Source organism: Xiphophorus hellerii, chromosome 1 (assembly GCF_003331165.1).
Source record: "Xiphophorus hellerii strain 12219 chromosome 1, Xiphophorus_hellerii-4.1, whole genome shotgun sequence".
NCBI lineage: Eukaryota > Metazoa > Chordata > Actinopteri > Cyprinodontiformes > Poeciliidae > Xiphophorus > Xiphophorus hellerii.
Window position 1 is genome coordinate 23,349,342 of NC_045672.1, and position 25,579 is coordinate 23,374,920.

Here is a 25,579-nt window from a genome sequence, read left to right on the forward strand (position 1 = left end):
GACTGCTCCAGGCTTGGTGTGCAGATTGGCTGCCGTTGTTGTTGTTGCCCCTTTTAGGTTTTTTTTGGCCTTTGCTACCTTTGTCTCTTTATAATAGCCATGGCCTGACCTGCTGTTAGCCAATGGCGGTCAGTCATGCCATTAATTTTTACCAAGTCACCCATACAACAGGAGGAATATTTTGGTTTGTAGTGAAAATGGGACTCGGGGAGTTGAATGTAGAATTTACATGCTTTTTAGGGGCATGTTGTGGTTAAAACAGTTTTCCCTCTGCTTATAGATCATTTCATCTGTCACAACACTAGAGATGAAATAAATGGTACTTCTCCAGTGAACCATATACACATTTACAGTTCTTAAGAGACCATTAAAATGATGAATTTCTCTGATTTCACTTTTTATAGGTATATGTTTGAGTAAAATGAACATTGTTTTTTTTATTTTGCGAACTACTGACAACATGTCTTTGAAATTTCAAGCAAAAATTTAGTATTTATTTGCAGAAAATGAGAAACGATCAAAATAACAAAAAGATGCAGTGCTTTCAGACCTTAAATAATGCAAAGAAACCAAGTTCATATTCATTTAGAAACAACAATACTAATGTTTTAACTCAGGAAGAGTCAGAAATCAATATTTGGTGGAATAACAAGGAGGTTTTCAATGGGGTTCAGTGTAGTGAGCACTTTAATTTTTCCAGAGCTGTATATGTGTGTGTATATGAATTCTAATTATTATTATGCGTTGATATAAATATAAAGTAATAAAGGATGAGGCAGATAAATTGTTTTAGGTGGATTATATGTGATTTGGAAAAGAGTCTGGGATTAAATAAGTTTCTCTTTTTGGATATGTGATTGAATTTGTTATTCTTTGCTTTTTATATTTGCTTTATTTTTCTATCATTTGCAACATTTAGGTTTTTGTGTTTGCAATGCAAATAATTCGATCTGCATATTTGGAATAAAGTTTACTACTACTAATATTAATTTACTACAATATCATGTTTTAAGACTACTAGGGTCCTTTGTACAGAACAAAACCAAAAGATGGAAATTTACAATCACACAGAGATTGGTTATAGTGAGAATTGAGTCATAAACATCTAATCCAAAAATTTAAATAATCCTTAAAGTGATTATTTGAAACAATAAAGTTAAATAAAGCAGCAGGTATAGAGTGATCCTCACTTTCAGCTCTTGGTTCAGGTCAAACCCCCAATTCTTACTGCACACCTCTGATAACAAAGCTCTGGTAAATGCTTTAGAAATGCTCTTTTACTCATAGTGCCAAGCTTTTAGCGTTATCACTTTGCTCCCAGTTCAGTTTAATATTCATGGAAACCTGATTCAAATTTATGCTGACCATGTTAATAGCTTTAATGATGGGAGATAAAACCTTTGAACCTTTCTGAACACGGAGATGGACTATTTATTCTGTGTTTTGATGATCATTGTTTGAACATCTTCTTGGTTTCTTACAATTTTCATGAACTCCAATCTTTTATGTGCTGAAAAAGGTTGAAGAGTCTCAGTTCGGTCTGACATGCCCATATTAACAGGAAAAAGATAAAACAATGAATAGGACATCAAATTAAACTAAATTCAATCTTTTTAGCTCTCTAAAGGTTATGCATATCTTTGATTTTTCAGATGAGCCTCTGATAAAGTTATAGACTGATTATGCTGGAAGAAATTTTGAATGAACTAATTCATTTATATTAACTTCTGACGCTGATTCAGATACAAATCTGCAGTAATGAAACTGCAGTATGAAAAGAAATCATATGTATAAGAACTTTACATAAATATGGAAGTAAAGTGAATTGTTGAACAAACAAAATAAACTCCTAACTGTGAATTTCTCTTTGTAGAGATAAAGTAACTGTATTCTTCTGATAGTCTAAACTTTCATTTTAGGATGTCTCAAAAACTTATAAGTTAAACATTACTGTAGTGATTATGTCACATTTACCTCACTCTCCAATGAACTAAGATGCTGCAGGATCTATTTTAAAAACCAATTAATACATATATTTATTCCAATTGGACCTTGAGCAGTTGCTCCAACTTGAATTCAACTTTGTTATGAAAGTGTCTATAATGTTGTGACACTATAACCTAGAATGTGCTTATTATTCTCAAGATTTGTTATAGCGGTAAGCTTATGTTATTATTTCTACTTTCTGTTTTGACATGATATGACTCAGTTATTCTGTTCATAGCATTTTTCAGTGGAGTTTCAGTAAGTGGTGTGCGAACAAAATGTACAGAAAAACTTGTTCTCCTTGGGTCTTGGTTGCATTTAATGCAGATCTTCCACTACTGGATCAGGTTCATAAGAAAATAGATTATGATTTATGGAATGGCAAAAAAATATTGCAGATAATTGCTGTCATAAAAAATAACTAAGCTTTAATTGCTAAGAATAGCAAATAACTAAGAATAACTAATCTTTAATTGCTGCTGATGTTTTTTTTTGTTTTGTGTTTTAATTTATTTTTGTTCACAGTTTCCAACCATCCAGTAAATTGTACAATCTGTTCATATGCTGCATTGCTACTCCATTGTTAAGCCTGTTTACTCCCTTTTTCCTGGTTGTACGTCTCAAGTGTCTTTTCTGATTTTTGTTAGTTTTCTGAACTTGATTAAACTCAGATTATTTACTTTGTTCCTCCCAGCCATTTGTCTCAATTTTGGTCGTCAACTCCCATAAATCATGACAGCCACATGTTGAATTGTTGTTGCCACCACCATGGTGTGGGTATGGGAGGCTTGCCGTGGTGGCGTAGGGGATAGTGTGACCCATATTTGGAGGCCTTGAGTCCTCGACGCGGCCTCCAAATGTCCCTGGGCCCGGGGTTCGACTCCCGGACGCTGCATGTCTTCTCTCCTCTCCTTCCCCCTTCCTGTCAGCCTACTTTCGCATAAGGGACACTAGAGCCCACAAAAGACCCCCTGGAGGGGTAAAAAAAAAAAGAGTGTGGGTATGGTTTTCTTTTGGAGGCGTGTTGTTTTTTGTTGTTTTGGGATTGTAGTCAAAATTTCACGTTTAGCTTCATTGGATCATAGGAAATTCTTCCACACGTTCTTATGGGATTTATTTGGAGTTAAAAGATTTATTTGGAGTTAATAAGAGTTTCTGTTTTTGAGGCTAGATGACTGAATGCTGTAACTGAATCAAGAGGTGATGTAGAAAAGTTTTTGTTTAAAGTCGGGCCTTGTTATGCAACCATGTTATTGCAGTGTACACTTTAAAAAGCTTTTTATTTTTTCAAATGAATCATACAAGCTAAATTTCATTAAGTGTGAATAAGGGTTATTTTATTATGATTTTTTACATCAGAAAAAATGCATTTCCGCACTGAATGCAATTATTGTGTTCTGGTTAGCTGCATTACTGAATGAAAATGTTAGTGTAATTCCCATTGTGTTGATTATAAGTTCAAAACAATCTTTCATATTGATTGCAGTAGATGGTGAAGACTTTGGGCTGGAAGGATCTTCTGCAGCAGTCTGTGTTACATTGCATCTGAAGAAGCCTCTGACTGAAGAACATCCTGTTCATATGACAGACTCATAAATAGCATGATCAGTTTTGTCCATTACGTATAGGAATTAACCTTCTTTGCAAAGTCATTTCCAGAGACTCCCGAGAAAAAATATGTGATTGTGAACAGTTTCTCCATCTCTTTTTGGTTTTTAAGAGCTGTTTGACTAATTCATAGAATTACAAACACTACAAAGCATAACCTCTACCTTATTTTATAATTAATGATTCATACTGTTGTGACAGGTTAAGAACTGCCTGTGACTGACGTTGGGTGACGTTAACAAAGAGGGATGGGGGAAGTGCTCTCCTTTTTTCCATCCATGTTTGTCTTCGTCATGTGCTCTGCATTTCCCCCCAACTGAGCTCAGTTTTTGAAAATTTATGACCACTCATCTTCATGCAATGCAACGTACGCAGCATTATGGCACACTGTGTTAATATTTAAAGTGCTAGACTACTTTCACTCTCCGTTTTTATATACCAACAGAAATAAGTAAGCTTACATAATCTACAGAAGTAGTATCTACAGTAGAGAACAATATTACCAGTTCAGCAGCAAAAGGCCGCTCACTTCGGTCTTTTTATATATATATTTACTAATGCTCCACTGAGTCCTCAGACAAACTATTGGCCCGTGTTCTCATTAATGTACAGTACATTTCTGTGTTCGTGGTGTTTTTCAGCGAGGAAAGAGCAGGGGAAAGATAAGCCTGGCCACTCATGTGTATTCAGGCAGAAGGAACAACAGCCAGGCGCGTTTTATAGCGACTGTAGTGGCTCCTACCTCTCTTCCCCCCTTCGTGAAAACCGTCCACAAATAACAGGCCTGCGTCAGACTCTAGCACATCTTCTCTTCGCACGTTTACAACCAGTATTCATGCGCACGTTTACGGTATTCCCACACAAGCATTGCACGTACACTTTGCTTGAGCCACCCCATCATTAATATTAATAGTAATGAGCTTTTCCTTTGTATCTGCGCTTGTACTGCAAAGAAGGGACTGTCCCTCATGGCAGTGGCGGCACTGTCACCAAATGAAGACGTGTGGTTCATCCAATATTGAATATCATCTCAGCTGGGATTCATAATACATTATCTAAGTGAAGATGTGACTCTTGTGAAGAGAATGAGATTTAAATGCTCAGAGGGAGGGGGGATGTAGAACAAGGGACCGGACCAGGTGCTCTCATTCAAGCGGCACCCGAGATCACTCCCCTTGTCTCTCCTACTTTCCACTAAGAGATGAAGTTCAGAGATTATCGCAAGAGATTATTTCTGTCTCGTAAAGAGCAACCAGAGCTCCTGCCAATCATTTCACACACCGAGACGCTCAGAAGCCTTTAATTTACACAGTTAACATCATGCAGAAGGTGCTACGCTTTATTTATCAGTATAGTTGGAAAGACAACAGTGCTGACTGCTATAGATTGGGTGTATTTTCTACTTTGACAGGCCGCGGTGAATCACCAGGCCTTCGAGGTATTCGGAAAAGGCTGAGACCAGATATGGAAAAGTAAAACAATCTTACATCAAAACTAATCAGAGGGATGATTTTTCCACCTTATTATAACATAAATCAAGCCTGATTTGGAGTTTCCTGTCGGAGTACTGCACGTTTTGTCTGCAGTTAAAGTGCAGAGTTTGTCTGTGAATACTTTTAGAGTTAAACTCCATCATGTTTTCGATCCAAGGTATTGCAACTGATCTGCTGCTGGTTTTCATAGGACACAACCTGGTGCTGAGAACAGACATTCATAGACACTACAAAATGCCATGGACATTTTTTTTTCCCCAATAAAAATAGCAGATTCAATTTCAATCAAAGTTCTATAGTGAATGAAAGATACAGTTTTTGCAACTTTTGCTCCCATTTATGTCTTTAGGGGATAAAATAATTATAGTACTAAGATGTTGTGTTACACTGCCATCCTCTATAATTTATTAGATCAACATAAACATTTGTTAAAAGTGTAATTACTCATTGTATAACCATACAAGGTTTGCTTAAATTTATGTAGATTTAGCGTGAAGGTGTTACATTACACGAATATGTACTGGCAAATCCCTTTTGTTTAGGCAAATACATGCTCTGAATTAATACAGCGCTGCTTTACAGATGAACAACTTGATGTGCAGAGCTGTCCACTGCACAACTTTTAAAATCTGACACCAAATCATAACAGTGTGGGCTCCCCATTATCACAAAAGTCTGTTGTTTAAGCGTAGTTGAAATTTCTTTTTCAAAGAAAATAGAAGAACCATGCCAGTATTACCAGTATTTTTGAAAGCATAGCTTAAATACTCATCTGAAACAATAAAATTAGCCAAGCTCAAAATCCTTCTGCATTCAGCAGCATTCAACCATCTTAAAATGCTGCACATGATTTTCCATCAAGAGAGGGAATATCCCAACAGCTGAACCTTTAAATTGCATTCCGGGACACTACATAATCTGGATTATCAACATTTGAGAACATTTTCTCAGATATCAGCACAGTCTCATTGAAGCATTCCTAAATAATAACCATTACTATTTCCAGGTGGATTTATTAATTCATTTATCCAACAATTGGCTACCCGATTATCCTTAAATGAAAATAATCAAACCAAATCTACAGTCAGTTCTTTACTAGCCACTTTCTGAAGTTCCAAAACTTAAGAAAAGCAAATTATTTTTTGACAAATCTTTCACTACTGAATAAATAAAAAAACTGTTTCTCTTGATTAAGGCGTACTGAAACGTAACTTTAAAATTTTAAATCATGGTACGTACAGAACCAGGATTGAAATCCCTAATTCATTGGAAAAAGAGTTTCCATGGCCAGTGAAACAAAAAACACCTTTAAATACTCTGCCTTAATAAGCTAAACCATCGCCGGAAAGAAGAATCAGTGAGAATTCCTCCATAGTGATGTGAGAGACTGAAAAAGTCATACAAAAAGCAACTTCTTGCAGAAAGTATCACTTGCAGGTACTAGTCTGAATTAGCACATTTCCATTACCACTGTGATAGAACCCGTTTCTTCACCGCCTTCCTGTTGTGTGCTGTGATTGGTTCCTCTGAGTTTATTCTGGTATTTGCTCTTTGCCAGATGATTCGTGTTAGCTTTTCATCCTGTTTGGCTCATGGTTTGTTTATTGTTCTGATTCCCTGTTTACTTTGTAATTTTAGGATTTTTAGCTCTGCAGCGCTCTGTGCTGGGTACAGTGCAGTTACTTATTAAAGACTTAGATTCCCATCTGGCTGCATCCAGCAAGTGATTCTTACATTTGGATTCTCCACTGCACCCTTTACACCTTTTGACAAGTTCCATCTAAACAAAACTGACTAATTTGCTTATTATGTGACTCTTTACTATTCAGGATTCAATGCCAACGACACAAGTGCAGCTTGAGCTAATGTGTTACTGAAATTGTTTTAATGAATGGAAAAGAGTCTTCTTGTTATGACAAAAGTCAGTGGATCTATTGACTTGTTCAATAAAATGTTCTGTGCTGTGAACTATTGTATTATTAAGACAAGTTGGCTGACGTAAAGATATAGTATATTAAGGCTTCAGGTTTTAAGTATATCGATCTCTTTATTAAAGGTAAATTGTGCTTAGCACAACTTAGCAAAACAGCAAACAGTGGTTAAAATCTGCTAAGGGCTTTAGGTAAATCTAGCTGAAATCATAATTGTAATTTTACATTTAAAAAAAATTATCTGGTATTTTTATATTTACCTCAATATCAAAAAAATGTCAGAAGAAAGAGGAGAAAATACTGAAACCTGTCAAAATGTTAGTTTTTGCAGTAGTACAGACATTATATTTATCTTGCGTGTTAAACTTTGGTGAATATGCAAATTATCCTGATCTGAAAAAAATCACCGAGGTGCATGAGTCGTGACCTCAATCTCATAAAACCCTTCTTGTCCAACATCAGTGTCTGACCTCTCAAATGCACTTCTAAAGGACTTGTCCATATCTACAATAAATACTTTCATATGTGTGTAAATGCAGATGGGAGAATACTTTGGGAATATAATGTATTTTCAATAAAGCAATGCTCTCTTGTTGATTATGATAATCCATTAGGTAAAAGCTTTTTTTATTCTAATGCACTTTGTGGTTTATAGTGAACTATATAAATAAAGTTCACCTACTTATTTTAAATAAAGTATCAAGAAACTGTCAGTACACATAATCACTTTATTAATATGGAATCCATCTAATATAGAATATGACCTTGCTTTTGTCTGTATGGAATTTAAATGAAAAAGTAATTTATTTGCATAAAATGTTAAGATTAATGGAGTTCACCATAATCTGTCAAACTGTCTGTGGTAGGTTGTTTGGCTTGGCAGTTACCTCCATGTCTAATAGAGTAACTTATTAAGTTCGGAGCTGCGTTGTTGCCTTGGAGGAGCTTATAAAACTGATTTCACCCATGCCGCTAAATGCTTTTCCGGGACTATAGTTAATTAACTACAATTCACCACTTTAGCAAGTCAAATGGAGCAATCTATCTGACTTTAACTCAGAGAGGCTCACTTACCCTGTAGTAGCAGCTGCATCCAGTTTACCATAATGAATAATTCAAACGATACACAAGGCCACTTTTAATTTAGATATTCAGAGCAGCTATGTTTACTGCGTCATCCCTCTCTCAGTCAGCACATTTTCTTTTTCTTTTTTTCTCGTTTCAGTGTTGTGCTCACATTGAGGGGAGGGCGAGAGAAAGACAACGAGATAAAAGAGGAGGAGAGCATGAGGAAGCATTTATGCAGCAGCAGTAGCAGAGATAAAGAGCACGCCTTTGGGTGAGGGTGAATGCACGTCCGCTGCAGCTCTCTTAGAGATTTTTGTGTGATGTGCTGTATTTACAGTGAGAAAATACGATGAGGTTAAAGCTTGAACCTATGCTTAAATACATCACAGTCATGCATAGTAACACAAACAGGTTTTTGGAACTTGGTACATCTTAAAAAATTAGAATATCATTCAAAAGTTTAATCATTTTTATCATTTCAGAAAGTGCAACTCAGATTAAGTACAAAGAGTAAAATTCAGTCTCAGAAGATTTTTTCAGGGGGTTTCAGACCTGAAAAAGTCATACTGGTTATTCACAGAGCACTGTGTCCAGACACATTTGGGAAAAATTAAGTGGAGGAAAAATTTTTTGGAGAAGGTGCAACAGCAAAGGCAGCTATGAAAGCAACTTAGACTTTCATTACACCTCAGCAGAACCACAGGCTGGTCTCCTCCATGCAACGCCACACTCAGGCAGTTTTTCATGCACAAATAATCCCAACCAAGTATTGAATGAACAGAAATGAACATACTTTTCAGAAGAATGACACTTTTTATTAGAATACCCTCCCATATTGATCTGATTTTTGAGTTTTCCAAGACGCTAAATTCTGAGGGGTTTTTTTTATCTGGAAGCCATAATCATTTAAATTACTTTAAATAAAGTCTTGAAATATTTTCTTCTATTTGTAAATAAAGCAATAGAATGAGAAAATATAGAACATTTTTTTCTATTTTGTAGATATAGCTATGCAAAGGTAATGAAAACTACAGTTATTTTCTCATTTTATGCTTAATTTTAATTAAGCATAAAATGCTAAACATTGCATTTAATGTTACAAAACACAGTCAGTGTACTTTGCATAATGAAACGATGACTGACTTTAAAGCTTATTCCAGCATAATCAGGAATGAGTTGACTCTCTCTGAACTCTGGTGTGCATTCATCTCTCCCAGCAGGACGTGACTACTTGCACTCACAGCTTTAATTATACAGAGATGGATTTAAAGGACACATGCAGGTGATGCAGGGAAGCACACAACTCAACACTCTTTGGTACATACTGTGCTAAAAACGACTGGCTGGAGAACGCTACATCCCCTTTCTGTGGCTTCTTCTTCTCAGTAAGCTATAAATATCAGGGGAATAATAAAAAGAAAAGAAGTGTCCAGTTTCGTTTTCAGCATGCCTAAATAAAGATCGGCTGACTCATGTGAACACTGTTTGCACTTAAGAGTAAAAGCGTAATGGTCTGAGGCCACAAGCTGTGAAATAGTTACCTCCAGTCTGATTCAGCCCTTTCAGTTTAGAGACTATTTCAGACTATGATTATTTTGGGAAGAGTAAAGAAAAGCCTTTATCTGAATAATTTATATCTAACTGGGCTTTCACTCAACAGCCTCATCACCAGTAACGTCAACATCCAATGTCTCAATAAAGTATTCATTTTTTTGAAGTCTGGACCACTTCAGTGTATTTTGGCAGAAGGGAAGGTTTTGTCCGAATCTGAAGTCTTTTAAAGATGAGTTAATCTGTCAATAGGCTCTCCCACCTGAGCTGTGAATAGCTGCTGCTCCTCCAGAGTAAACCTGGGGTTTCTGTGACTACTGTGCTCTTTGCAGTTCCTATCAGTTTGAAGGATGGTTTTGTCTTCATAGGTTTTTTTCCATTGCTTTGTGGGATCTTCAAATATTGAGATACTGCTTCATGACCTACTCCTTGTTTTATAATGTTCCACACCAACTTACCTGGAGTGTAAATTATTTGGCCCCTATATGGTTTCTGTTGACCATAATGTCCTTCCGCAAATTTCATAGATTTCACAATTTAAACTGCACTTTGCTAAAATTACACATTTAGCAATTAAATTGCAATCTCAGTTTAGTTGCTCTGGATTTTATTTAGTATTTCCAGATTTTCTCAGAATTTCACTTCACCTAAATTGTAAATAAATACACAATTCCTATTTCTCTTTTAATCATTTATTTAACTTCAAACTGAAAGGTCAAGGTAAAAAATGATTTATCCAGTTTGATTTGAAAGTTCTTCCATTCTGTCTTTTTTCTTTTTTTTAATGGGAAAATCATTTCGGAAATTAGAGTATCGACTGCCTGTAAGAGTGTTGCTCATTGTTGCTAATTGACACCAATTGACACCAGTTCACTGCAGCCTGTGACCTGACAGACATGTAACCACTGTGGCCTTGCACATCGGAGCCGGTGTGCCAGTTCAAATGTCCACTTTCACCACTTTCTATCCTCTCATGTCACATCTCTCTGCTCGGATTGTGAAAAGATTTTCTGTGAATTTCATGAAGTTTCCCAGACTGTTGGATCAATATGATGAGTGCCCACTGCTCAGAGGAGGCATTACAGCCATAGAAAAAAGAGAAAAAGTAAGGTAAATTTCACCTTTACCTTAGTAAAGGTGGTTCTCTGCTTCAGACAGAGAACCACCATGCTGTTGATAAATCAGTCATGTCCTCTAGCACTGCAGTGCCTCTTGTGATAGAGTGTCTCTTTAGAATGGCGATGGGAACGAACAAAAGGAGACTTGGGAATTTAGGGCTCTGTGAGATTTGTCACATTTTGACACTCGTTTTGCTCCAGTAACCCATGTCAAACTAGGTCATTGTAATCCACCCCATTTCTGCAGAGCGATGTTTCTCTGTGCAGATAGAAAAGTACATGCTGTTGTGCAGCTGCTGTCCAAAGCTTCACAGCTATTGGGATGTAAACTAGAATTTTTTGCAAAATTCACAATTTACACGCTGTTGTACCTCCATTTGTGTTTCTACTGCTTTTAAAAAACAACCCAAGCTCTTAGAAAAACACCCAGCTAGGTTTTGGTAATATGTTTATGTTTATTGGTGTCTGGAAAAGGAGCAGTTTCAAAAACCTTTGGAATGTTACATCACAAATCTGCAGGCACTGCCACGTTATCTAGCAACCCCAGCGAAGCCCAGTCTGTCACCTGGCAACCCAAGCTGAACACAGCTCATTTGTTCAGTTGTTTGTATCACTCTGTTATTGCTGTTGTAAACGAATATTTTAGTAATCGAGTACTCTACCGAGTAGTGCTATGAATAATCAAGTACTCGGGATCTCTCTCTCTGTCTTTCATCAGCAGCGCTCTTCTCACCATTTGCTTTGAAACGGTCATCATGCAGTTCCGGGAGGAGAAGACTTTCATACTCCAAGTGTACACAATAAAACCCCCAGAGATTTGATGTTATGCTGCTAGCACTTAGCAACAACTCATAGGCGGAAGTGAGAGTGCTGCCTAACAAAAATATTGATCCGGCCGGAACACTGTGAGCTAAATATTAAAACATAATTTAACAAAGCTTCGAGGCAGATACATTTTTCTCGAGGAATTTTAATAATCAAGGTACTCAAATTATTTGAGGAATTGTTACATCCCTAGTTGACTTACCATTCAGCGTTTTTGTTGGTTGTGCAGGAGGCTCTACTTCTGCTTTTCAAAGATGTACACTTGTATATTTGTCCGTCTGTTTGCAGCCATTTTCATGTGTGAGTGTAAATGTTGAGTTTAACCACTTTGTCACAAGCAAGAACCTGTTTATTGCAAAGCAACAGTGAGGCGTCACAATGCAGCCATATTGCTTGTTTAAACAACAAAACAAAGTTAATCCTTAGTGCTTACCTGTAATTAAATCCATTTCTTTTGCAGAAGAGAAAATTAGATTAGCCATCATTATATGAAGATTTAAATTAATTCTTTACCAGGCAGTGCCTGGTAAAGAATTTCACATGACATTGGAGCCCTCAGATTAGTTTGCATTTTAGAGTAGGAGCAAAGCAACTGGCAAATTTCAACTAAACACATGCGATGACCTGCAAGGACAAAAAAAATCACTTTGAGGAGCTGTCTCAGCTGCCTACCATTGTATTATCACCTTCCCCTGGGATAGACTAATTAACTATTCCTAACCACTGAGATTCATGTGCTGCTTTTTTTACATTCCTTATCTCCGCTGTCATGAATAATTCATGCCAAACTGGAAATGTGAGACAAAATTGTGCTTGAAAGTGCAGGGAAATTAGAGAGGACATCTTTCCTTGTCTTTGCTAAAACTTTGTGACCTGAAGTAAACACGAGATAAACAGCAAAACTTTTTAACTGGAAAAAAATAAAACATGGCTCAGGTTTCTGTAAAGTCATATTTTGACTCACCCTTGGTTCACTTTTCGTAGCAATAGTGTTCAAAGGGAAGTATTTTGAATTATATTAAATCATTTTGCTTAAATATATCTGGCAAACTCGTGGTGAATTTTGTTGGCTCCCAAAACTAATTTTTACAAAGTAAATCAGCATTTTGTGCTCTGCAGCTCCTGAACAAAGAACTATTACTATATAAATTCTTCATTGTGTTATTGGTCACATTATTGATAGGTAAAGATTCGGACATTTAGTAACTAGTGCTGATGGAGTGAGTTGAAGTAAGTAAGGTTTATTTATAAAGTTTTATAAGTTCTGCAGAGGCCTGGTAATGAGCCATTCATTGGTTGGAACAGAGATGTATCTAAAACTTGAGGAGCTGCGGTTCTGAAGGACTGGAGTTGGAAACACTAGCCTTATTGATGACTGCAATTGTATCATACAATCGCTGATGTATAATACAAAATTCAGATTAAAATTAGGGGTTCACGGGGCGTGCTGTGGTGGCGTAGTGGTTAGCGCGACCCGTATTTGGAGGCCTTGAGTCCTCGACGCGGCCGTCGCGGGTTCGACTCCTTGACCCGACAACATTTGCCGCATGTCTTCCCCCCTCTCCTTCCCCGTTTCCTGTCAGCCTACTATCATATAAGGGACACTAGAGCCCACAAAAATACCCCTGGAGGGGTAAAAAAAAAAAAAAAAAATTAGGGGTTCATCGATTTATCGGTGCCAATTTCCTTAATGTTGGGAGACACATTAAGTGTGTTGCACAAGGGGCAATTCTAAAAGTTTCCAGACCTGGAGGTTTCTACTGCTGCAGAACGTCTTCCATCTGATGTAAATGGCTTCTTTTATCATTCTCTGGTTGCCTGCCGGGTGCTAGTCAATAATCTTTGGCCATGGCCTCATCGATGCCTTGACTAATGTTTTGTTGTTTACATGGATCTGGTTTGCTGCCTGTCCTCACCCTTTCCATTTGTAGTGTTACACACAGTGGTGGGGTGTGATTTTTATTGCCTCCTGCCCATCTGTGCCTCCTTTCATGACGTGTTTGGTTGCAGATGTCTGAGGAGCATCTGAATACAACAAAGAAATTATATATATATATAAAAAAATACAGAGTACATCAATGTGTTATCTTTTTTCTAAAGTCATTTTATGGATAGACATTTCTATGTAGCAAAAAAAAAATAGAGCTATGTCATGGACTGGCTTATTTCTGATTCACCTGAGCCATTTGCAAGCTGCTGTACTGCTTTTTCTTTTCCATCTCCCACTAAAGTCCTTGCATGTGAAAAAACTAAAGCCAAGAGGTTCTGGGTGGGAGCTAAGCCTTCCTTTTCCTTTTTGCATTTTTAATCCAACCTCTAAATCTTTCACGCAGACTTCTTTTCTCTCAGTTCTGTTTCATGTCTTTACTGTCTCCTGCTTTATTTCCCCTTTCTCTTCCACTGCTGTATTAAAGAGGCCCCAACTCAGCCATATAGCAGAGAAAATGTTCCTGGAAAGGAATAAAAGCTAAAATAGCAGCATTATGTGGTTAACTTGAGGGCCTGATCACACATACATACAATCACCAAACGTTCATTAAAGTCTTCTGCATGTAATGTGATTGTGTTAAATCCCTTCACATTAAACAGACCATTAGCAGCTTTCAAATGACCGTCTTTTTTGTGCTCCTGTTGTGTGCACTTTGACTTTATGTCACTATGCTATATGCTTATCCATATTGCTGCTAATTCACATTTTGTTGAGACTAATCTAAGTTGGATTGGCTTCATAATATATCTGCCACACTTTGAATTTACTTATATGTTCAGAGAAGGTTGGATATTTTAAAAATAAACATAGCCATAAGAGCAGAGTCTTTATAATTTGTTCCAAGTAAACAGATTTTGTGTGAACTTACTGATTTAAGCACTGTGACCTAAGCAGGCTTTTTGAAGGTTCAAAGAAACAAGGAATGTAAAAGAAACTTTGCACCATTAGAGGCAAAATTATTCAAAATGGACAATCTTTATCGTCAACATTTTGATGCTCAGGCTTGTAGGCAATAAAAACCGAGGCGGTGTTGCAAAGCAAAGTTTTGAGTAATTAGGGCATCAGACTGTGGTTTATATTTTTACGGTTAAGATGAGGGGAAATGCAAGTATTAAATTCAATTTCTGGTCCCTACAGAGAAATAAGCCACATTACATCACAGATACAGAAAGCAGACAATAAGAATGAGCATTTTTGGTTGTCAAATGTCTTTCATGTGGAAAGAGTTGCCTCTGAGAATTTAAGATTTAAATAAACAAAAGTAAAGAAGTGTATAATAGTTCAGTTGTAAATCTGTTAAAATGAAGAATGATCTGATATGTAGACATGGTATAATTTCTGTCATTACAATGAGGATTAGATCATTAAATAGCTTTGATTATTGTATCTTTTTGCACTTTGCTTTAGGATTGATTGACCTCAGCTGAAGCTGCACTGATGATCTTAATTTCAAATAAATTTGTCCGCAAGAGATTAAAGTTGAGACTGCTATTTCTGGCTCTCATCGTTGCTCTGGGTTTGATAAAGAGAGAAAACAGGCTGACCTTTGATCTTTCAGCCCAGAAGCACAAATGAGATACAGCTAGAAACTTAGCGACGGATGATGAAGTTCTGTGTTGTAAAGGCAGAGGTTTAGATTATAGATAAGTGAGAAGGATGATCTCCAAATGGCTCTTCTTTGAGCTGATTGATGGAGAGGCTGGGGTTGATGGAGCTGTCCTCTGAAGCTGCTCAGCAAAAGCAGAGGTTTGCTCAATCTTTCTAAGCTGATCGGCAGGAAATATGCAGCTGTTTTTCAATTTAATGTGAGTTATTTGGTCAAATACTGTGATTCATAGAGTATAGATAGAAAATATTACAGAATACTTTGTCTTTTATTGGAAATTTTAGAAACAACCCAGATTTGGTCTCATCTTTCCAAAGCAAAAATCTTTCAAATGTTTCCGGCTTCAAGCAGGATTTTTTTTGTTGTATCTCATATATCTTTCATTCACTCCTCCATAAAGAGATAATTTGTGTATTAGTAATACACAACTAGCTGTTTTTCCATTTACAGATTATCCTGACCTAAGCTGTGCTCCTTCCCAGGTCACGCTGAGGGATAAGTCAGGTTTTTCATTCTTGCACAGACTTCAGTGAGATGTTCAAAGTTTGGTATGCTCTTTGCTTAACCCTGATTAAAACGTCTTAGTCTTGCTGATGCTGTTTGTTCTAAATATTCTCTAAAAAACCTCAGATCTTCACTCTGCTGCCTTTGTACTCAGATTAACCTATGCAGGCTCCTTTTCCCAACAAAGCAACTTCTGCAAGCAATTGTTTGAATTGTTTTTATTTAAGTTGAATAAAATGTGAATAAGTGACATTTAAGACTTAGGTTGTTTAGTGGGATAAAAGGGATCAAGTGGTATAAATACTATTCCAGACACCTGCTGCTTATGTTGTGTGTAAGCAACTTCAAAAGGACCATCTTCAATACTGATTGTACGCTGGTTATATTTTTGGATTTGTAGTCAGACAATAAGGAAAGCTTTTCCCAAATGAACAGACTTAAGAGGACAGTCCCTGCACTGCTGCTTCCTGTGAGGATTCTTTCTGTTCATCTGAAAACCATTTGTGATACTGCATAAAATCCTTCATTGTCTAAAATATGACAAATTGTGATTACTTTGGGGAAATCGATGATAATGGCCACACAATTAATAATCTTTCTGCAGGAATAACCTTCCACTGATTTACAATTTTGGCAAGAATCACTCAAAAAAAAAAAAAGGCAGCTCTAATTTAGAAGTGCGTTTTTGTGTGAGCTCAGTGTTTAAGGTTACTGACAGTGCTTTGGATAAGAACAGAAATAGTGGTCCCATCTTCCTCTTGCCAGCTGTTTTTAGACATCAAACAGAGTGAGAAAAAAACAAAACATGCATTGTCTTCTGCTGGCAGCTTGAATGCAGCCGCTGTGTTTTGTGAGGGTGGCTGTAAGCTGGACTGTGTGGGCTACCGGATAGAAACGGCAGGAAGAGCGGGGAGGGGAGAGTATGGATGCTGTATTATAGAAAGAGTCCCCAAGGTCAAACACACACTCACTCATCACTCACTGCCCTTGGTGGCTCTGGGGTCAATGAGGGGCAATGAGCTCAGTGGCATTCACAGCTATGTGTTTGTCAGTCCTCTTCAGGGGGTTTGCTACATATTCTTCTTAAATTGATGGGTTCTTACATCCTTAAAGTTTTTTAAAAAAAAAAAGGTGCATAGAAAGAGCATCAGGTTGATTTTGGAGTGAATGAAATGAAATGTGCACCATATGACCAGGGGCCATGTGTGGTCTTTATTTATGCATGAGGAGGCAGTTTGGAGATACGACACTGCTGAAGCAAAGTGGGGCAAAAAACAACTCGCATGTCTCATAAAATTACACATTCTTTATTCTTTCGTCCTTTACATTGGTTTTTTTATTGGCCCTCTTCCTCAGCTGTGAATGAATAAAATTTACCACTCCAGATTTCTTAAAATATCTGTTCTTCAAACTTAAAAACGTGTGCAAGTACCTAAAAAATAATTGTGACTTATCAAAAGTTGCCTAAAAGTTCCCTGATGCCCTTTTTTACTCAACATGCACTATTACTGACTTGTGATTTCCAATAACAATTTTAGCCAATTCCAGTTTATCCTTAACAGTGATATTATAAAAAGATATGAGAACACCAGATTGGCCATTAAATATTTATACAGTAGTAGAAGCAAAGTTGACGTCACACTACAGGTTTGAGAGTCGAGTTGCTGTAAAACAGGGTTTTACTACTTTAGACAATATATTTCAGTTAATATTTTATTCCTCCTTTTGAATATTTTATTAGGTTTGTAGTTCAATTAGCATGGCCAGCTTTAGTGTAAACAGCAGTGAAGGTAGATCCTTAGTTTAATTTATCTCTCATTTATCAATTAATCTATTTCACTATCAGTTTTGTTTCACTTCAACATTTTCAATACATTTATTTCAGAGTCAGGGTTAATATTTTCAGTTACAATTATATTTTTCAGTGTCTGTATTCCTATTCAGTTTCATCATAAACTGCCATCATTTTAGCCCCATTGGCTGAATCTGACCAACAAGCGGGTTACTTTCAAAATGTCTTCTTTTATTCTAATTTAAAATAAAAATCTTGAATGTTTTAAGTTATTTTAATCATTTTTGGACCTGAGAAATGAAGATATCATTGTTGGATGAAAATATAAGGTTCTGTTGTAAAAATTTACTTACAAAGTCTACTCTCAATAACATTATTCGCCCTTACTAGCGCTCATGTTATCCAGGGCCTTTTCATTTAATTACGCTGTCATTAAACGGTGCTTCTTGCATCACTTATTGCCCTTGTTTGATGCACGCCATCAGCAGAGAAACACACAAAGGAGGGGGCTGCGCTACTAACCCTGGAGATCATCATTGGTGGGATTAAATGTGTTTTTAGTTTCTAAAAAAACAAAATTACCACACAAATATGTCCCTTGTTAAGACATATTGTAGAATATAGTTTTTCAGTTAGCTTTTCGCATCTTTGTGCTTCTTCTGACTTCATTTTGTACACGGGAAATATTCCCTTTGCTCAGTGAGTTGTCTGCTTAAAGTATGTTCATTAATCAACTCAAGCTAGAAAATAAACCCAAACAACACCTAATTATAGTCACCAACCAGTTTTGTAGTGCATGTCAGTCATTTCTTGTTATAGTTTTGTTTTCTTAGGTTTTTATTCTTTGATTTTCTTTACCAGTTTTATCTTTGCAGAGCTACATGATGCTGGTTTATCGCAGTCAGTGGAAGAGGAGTGGCTAATTCCCTGGATAGTTTGTGATGCTCTTATTCAATAATACACACACATTTACACGAGACGGGCAATTTAGAGTCACAAATTAATCTAGCATGCTTGTTTTTAGGTAATGGCAGGAACCTGAACTACTTGGAAGAACCTGGGTGTAAAACAAATCAAATTAATAGAAGATAGCTCAGTAAAGCTATCGATTAGTCAATAATGAAATCTGAACCGAGAGATATGGAGGAACACAGGGAAGGTGGTAAGGAGGTCATTTTGGACACAGAAGGCATTAGAGGCAGTGTGTTTGTGTTTGCAACAAAGGAAGACAGTCAGGGTGAGAAAGGGAGCTGATAAAAGGAGAAATAGGTATAAGAGAGGGCAGGAGATGAGGGGATGGTAAGAGTCTAAGCATAAGAGGAGGCAGGCAATAAAGCTCCCTATCAATCTGTTAAATGAGTGTCCTTCCAGCAGAGGGTACTTTGAGGAACACTGTTTTCATCAAGTCAGAGATTTAGCGCTCATCCTCCAATCCTGCACTTGGTTATTGAAGAAATGGAGAAGCTGAGCAAACGGTTGGTCTGTAGGTCATGCTGCCGATTACGTTGCATTTACTGCGAGTGTGAAGTACCCTCAGTGTTGAGGAGCTTCATGTTGGACTGCTAGCTCAACATTTGATAATTTGATGAGAATATTATTGATTTTATTCTGGCTTCATACACTCATTCGCTGTCTTTTATGATTTCCTTTCTTCTTTTTTATTCGTTTTATTAGTATTTTAAGTGAAACATCACTAGTGTTTCATGTAATTCCTAAACAAACTAAAATCCAGTAAAAAAATTTTGTTTTTTTCCCAGTAAAGATACTGGGTGATAAAGCAGATTGGTAATTACTTTTATATTACTTATGAAATATCTACATTACTCTTAGAAGACAAAGGCACTAAAACTCTATCTTCTGACTCTAATGTTACATTCAGCTCTTTGGAGTTTCCAGTGTTTGAGATATTTTTCTCAGAATATCCAAAATATTCTGAGAAAATATTAATATCCAAAATATTAAACAAAACTGCTAAGTTGTGCAGTTTGTCTCAGATCAACCTCAGCTTTCACTGGCGATATTGTTTTACAGTTATGCGCCGCTTTACCCACAGTGTTTCTTATATTTACTGTAAAAAATGTGTACTTTGCTTTTACTCAAATCTGTGAACAAATCAAAATTGGACTCAACATGTGAAGCATACATATTCAATATCTTCTACCAACAAATAGAGTAGTGTCTAACTTACTGAATTTAGTGAGTAGTGTTGATTTTAAATGGCTGTGCAAATAGTCTATAGTGCTGTCTGGAGCATTTTCACATAGTGTCAGCAAGATTTGACTGTTTTGCATGGAAAAACACAGACTGAACTGTTTTAATGAAAATATGACAAAAGCCATTTGTCTATCTTGTCCATAAATAATGCTGTCTCGACTTCATTTGATGTCACTGACACTTTTATTGATGTGAATCAGTTTTGAGATTCACTTTTGCAGGTTATCAGGTTTGGTTTTGCATTTTGTATTGTTTTAAGAAATGTTCTTACTGTTTTGCAAATGTTATAGTGGTGTGAGAAATTCACTAAGCTGACTAAGAAAAATTGTGAACGACACCCAACTGATTCAGTAGTGCATGACTTTAGATTAGTAATGCATCATTCAGAAATTTGTAGTCATTTTGCAGTCTTCTGTTTCTCTGAAGACAAGTTCCTCTTTTAAAACGATGAGAAAGCATAAGTAGAGCCTTTTCAAGCATTTCTGCCATCAGCCGTCATTAACTATTTGTTTTAGAAATGCTCACACCACTTGCGAGAGACAAAGAGTCACAGTAAACTTTACTTATGCTAAAGAAAAGATGACAAATTTTATGTTATACTTGCAATTGGCACAGTTAGAGTGGCTGGCTACAGAGATGTGAGAATTCCCTTTGCTTAACTTTGTGATTTCCAAACAGCTTCAAATCAAGGTTTATTATAGAATAAGAGCAATTGGAGTTCATATGTTTCAGTGCAGTGCAAAAATAAATCCCAAGGGTAAAATTACATAATAATATCAATACAACAGTAGTAATCCTTACACTGTGTGGGTTTGCTTTGTTTCTTTTTGTGCAGAAGGAATTTAGTGCAACAAATAAAAATTAACCATGTAATTCATTTAAATGAATTACATTTACTAAAGACTTTATCAGAATTACGGCAACAGGAAACATATCAAAACTTAAAACATGATGGGCGTGCCGTGGTGGCATAGGGGATAGCGTGACCCATGTTTGGAGGCCTTGAGTCCTCGACTCGGCCGTCGCGGGTTCGATTCCCGGACCTGACGATATTTGCCGCATGTCTTTCCCCTCTCCTGTCAGCCTACTTTCATATCAGGGACACTAGAGCCCACAAAAGACCCCCTGGATGGGTAAAAAAAAAAAACTTAAAAAATGATGATTAAATGATAAAAGGTAGCTTAAGAGGTAACATTTTTAAAAATTTCTCTATCATTTAGTTATCTTGAATATAAAAGTGAAATTGATCTAGTTTGCATTTAATTGTGTTAATAAACCTTGGTGGTGTTAGTAGTTTAAAGCAGAGATGGTAACTGGATTATGACCAGAAACATCAAGCAGAGCTTGGATTCATCCTTGTTTATCTCCACAAGGCAAAGGAAGCATTCATAAAAACTAAAATCCTAGAGAAGCTTTAGAGGCACATTTGGCTGGCTTTAAATGGATTTCTTTGCTGAATAAAATGTTCCACACATTCGGAAGCTTTTGTAATTTATTTTTGTTTATGAAGAAAAGTAGGACTCTATTGTCATGACTGATGCTTTGTTGGTAGAATTGCTTTGAGATGATCTGACGCTTGGAGAGCAAAGCATGCCAAGAGTTTGCCATTGTTATCAGGAATATTGTGACTCGGCCACACGAGCCTATTATAATTATGGTGGAGACAATGTAAGAAGCAGAAATGGACCTCTGAGGATCTATTCATACTCCTGCAGCAATGTGGCAGTTAAAAAAAAAAGCATGAATAATATTCAGAGGATTGAATCAATGTGTTTATGTTTTGTTTTTAGCAAACAATGAGTTTACACATGCTGTTGAATTCACTTGTACTCTGGACAGTTATTTGTTTTCCATCACAGCATTTGTTCATTTGATCGAAATTATTGATTTAGATGCTCTAATCTTAGCACAAAACCTCACAGAAGGCAGAAAATAAAACTCCTATTTCTCTTGGAGGGATATTGCTTGGTACGAGCTCCACTGAGATGTCCTCTTCTTCACACACTTTGTAATTTCTGTCTACAAAGAGGAGGTTTTGATGGAAGTATGTTTAAACTGTAGCTGAGAAACAAACATAAAAGCAGCACACTTAGCCTGTATTAAGAGCTATGTAATGTTGGAACATATAGTATTGGTATGAGTGCGATGTGTAAAAAGATTAAAATTAAATAATCAAAAAATCTGAAGAAATAATTTCACGCTGAAGAAATGTGAAATCTCCAACCTTTAATTCGATTGCTATTTAGTGTTTGTGGTAAAAATGGTACAAAAGTATTCTTTTCAACAAAAATATTTGCTACCACAGTTATTGGTAACCCCGTAAAAGCTTTTGTTGAATGTGTTTAAAAAAAAAAAAGGATTTTCTCTCCCACCATCACAAAAGTAAAAGTAAGAAAGGTGGAGTTTACAAAGACAACAAAGACGGAGCTTTTTAGCAAAAAAATAAAAAATTAAAAAATAAATAAAAAATAAAACTCCTGGTGTGTTTGCCATTAAACAAAGCATTAATATGTGGAAAAACATCTCTCACCCAACAATTAAGCATGGTGGAGGATGTGTGATGCTTTGGGGCTGCTTCTTTTCTAAAGACTGTAGAACCTTTTAAGAGTTTATACCATTAAACACTTTTATATATGAAAATAACATCAGTATACTCTTAATTGTCAAGACATTTTAAAGGATCACCATTCGATTGTTATGCAAACTACAAAGGAAACTGGAATGAAAGAAAAACAAAAACTGATAAAGATGTTGCAGAAGAAGGAGGTCCAGAAAAACATCAAATGTAAATTTGGGTTTTACTACTAAAATAGAAAATAACTTGTTTCCTCTTTTTTTATGCGCCTTCCAGAGGGATACTGATAATTATTGCTGGCACTGCAAGTCATAATATATTTACTCAGTTCTGTATTTCCTTTGCATAACGTTCAAATTAGCTTCCCACTTTTAGATCTTCCTATAGGAGCTTAGTTTGATAGATCCAATCAAATTTCAGCGGCTCATAAAATGTTCTGCAGAGCAGAGGGACACGCTGAGTCAGGCGGCATCGATACTGAACTGTAACCCACATTCCTGCTAAAGCTGCAGCGTTTATCTCAGAAACATGAATCCATGTCTCATCCTGAGGAAACAAATGTTTAATCACATTACAGCTAAAGTTATTTTGGAGGCCAGATAGCTAATTAGCTGCCCAGCAGCAGCAGGAACAGATTAAATGTTATGTAAATGTATGCAAATGTTACTTGCAATTGATGCTGGTGTGGTCTTAGTTTAGTTTTGAAACATTGATCTAATAAAATAACGCAGAATTTTAGAAAATAAATCACTGAAATCTTTGCCACAGTTCTAATCAGGCTTTGATCTGTTTTTATAATCATGATAAAAAAGTAGGCACACCCTCTGTCAATTGTAGGATTTCAACAAATCAAATATCTGATCTTTGCAAGTTTAGCTTTTCAGAGACTTTGAGTCTATTATTAAAAGTAAATAATCAAAACACCAGGGAAAACATGGGGGAAAAAAGCTGCTGAGCAAATACAGATAGTTCTACTGCTTATTGAGTATGTCAATAATTAGTGGATGATGGCATGTCAAAAAAATCATTTTTGACATGCTTTTTAAAAATCTAATGTAAATAAAAAACACATACATTGTTTTATTATTATTTGAGTGATGCTTGTCTCATTTCCCATCAGAAATCAAACTTCTGGATTGAATAAAATTAATTTTTAAATCCAATTCTGCAGGGATATTTTTACTTTTGGCCATAACAGTACGGTTCATATGGTAATGCTTATATAAAGAAGAATTAAATTAACCACTTTCAGTTCAGTAATTATGTTAAAAACTATAATTTCTCCCAGGTTTGCATGCACCTACAGGTTCTTGCAGAAGCATAGAATCAGAGTAAAGTAAAATGAAATAAAGCCTGGCCCTTTCTGTGTCTTTGCTTATCTTTAAACTTTAATTAAAGGGGTTTTTTTCTCTCTTGTGGTTTAGTGTCTCCTTTCCTGCCTTCCTTTCTTTGCAGAGAAAGTTAAATATGTAGATGTACTGTACTATATTCTCAGTGTACTGGCAAGCACATCATGAGCAGAGCAGATGCGTATACAGCCGCACGTCCTGGGAATAAAAATGAGTCAAGCTGGTGTGTGACACAGTGGAGATTACACTTGAAGTCCCATTTTTCTGCTGTTACCAGAGCACTCCGGTTTATATGTGGGATAATGTGTTTGTGGCTTGAAAGAAACGTATAACAGTTGTATGACACAAAATGCTGCTGGAAGCTTTGAGTGGATCATCTAAACCCACAGACAGATGTTCTATTTTCACTCCTCCCGCCCTGAAGGCTTAGTCACTCATTTTCTATCCAAGATGACAACACGGTCGAGAATAAATGATTTTGACACTACACTGGCTGAAACGCTGCCCAGCATTCCCGGACGTGGATCCCGCTACGTGCTGTAAACTGCATTTATTGCCCCTCATGTCCCCCTAGTGACACGCATGCATGGACCGGACCGGCTGGAGCGCAGTGACTGATGAGCTTTGTCAACATGGAGATCACATGGGACGCTAAGGAAGTACTCCCAAGTTGAAGCTACAGCGTGTCATTATTGAGACATGGTGGAGGTTTCTGTCCACCTCCGGTTCATCAGCTCCACACTGACTGCCTGCTAAGGGATGGCTGTATAATATTTCTGAATTTTTGAAAAAGTGCTGGCTGGATTTTATGCAATTCAAGGCTCACATTGTCAAATTTCACAGGAGGAACTCCAGGCTGCATTTTCTGCCAGATTCCTCCTCCAACTGTATTATAGGTGAGCTACAGATATAGGCACACTCACAAAAGACATGGATATTTTTTGCACAAGTTGCCATTTATGGAAAGTGCATATGTGCATGAAGTTCTGTGGTTCAAAACTATCCCCATCTGCTATTACTGGAGCGATAATTTCACCATCTAAACTCCAGTTTTGATTTGAGTAAAGATTTCCTAAAGTGTTTTCAGATTAAAGGAGAAGAAAGTAAGGCATTAAGATCCAGAAATGTAACTAAATATCAATAAGGAAGACCTCTTTGAACTCAACACTTCCTCATAAATGGAAAACAATTATGAAGTATTTTCAATTTTAGCATGCTATTATAAAAACTCATCTTTACATTAGGTTTTGTTTTTTCTGACAAGGTTGGGACCATTCCTATGCTTGGAGATGATAATCTGAACAGATTCTCCATAGATGATCTAAGAATGGGCCACAATGTGTTAGACTGCATAAGGAACCATACTGTTATAGTCATGATAACCAATCATTAATATTACATATCTCATTTTGAGTCACTAAACATAGACACTAAAATGTCAGCTAAATCTCAAATATTTTGAGATTTACTACTTAATTTGTTAGCAAAATTCATATTTAAAGTTAGATTATGGCAGGAGGATGGATAATGTATTTCGTATTTCTTCCACATGCAGCTGAATATGTCAGTGAAAATACTTTAGTCACAGAAGACATTTAAAATATGCCAGATTTATTTTTTTCTGGATTTTTTTTAAATATATGGATTTCAACTAAAAGCAGCCAAGTGAAGAAAAAAGTGATTTATACACAATGTAGCGTTCCCTTTTTAAGAGTAATCCAAGTGGGAGAGAAACGTTCAAGTGATGCTCTTCAAGCTCAGAGCACCCCTGGACAAAGACAACATGTTAGGGACAACACAAGACGTGAGTCTGAAGCTGTTTGTGTGCTTGCTTCGCCTTCAGCCATGAAGCTGAATCTGGTCTCATTAACTGCTCAGACATAAATAAAATGACCAACAGTGTTGCAGTTGCCACAAGCTCTGCTACAGCCTTGACATTAGTCATTGTTTGCCTCAACCAACGTTTTCT

The 25,579-nt window shown here is 36.5% G+C and overlaps 1 protein-coding gene across 3 annotated transcripts in view; it reads left to right on the plus strand.

The window, feature by feature from the left end:
* The window catches only part of dlgap4a (discs, large (Drosophila) homolog-associated protein 4a), a 103,411-nt gene that overhangs the window by 32,777 nt on the left and 45,055 nt on the right, over nucleotides 1-25,579 (plus strand). The window contains exon 2 of one of the 3 annotated variants that reach the window (XM_032574874.1): nucleotides 8,244-8,357. The exons of the other annotated variants lie outside the window; for them this stretch is intronic. The gene's annotated coding sequence lies outside the window, so the exon portion shown is untranslated. The remainder of the gene's footprint in view (nucleotides 1-8,243; nucleotides 8,358-25,579) is intronic. 3 annotated transcript variants of the gene reach the window in all.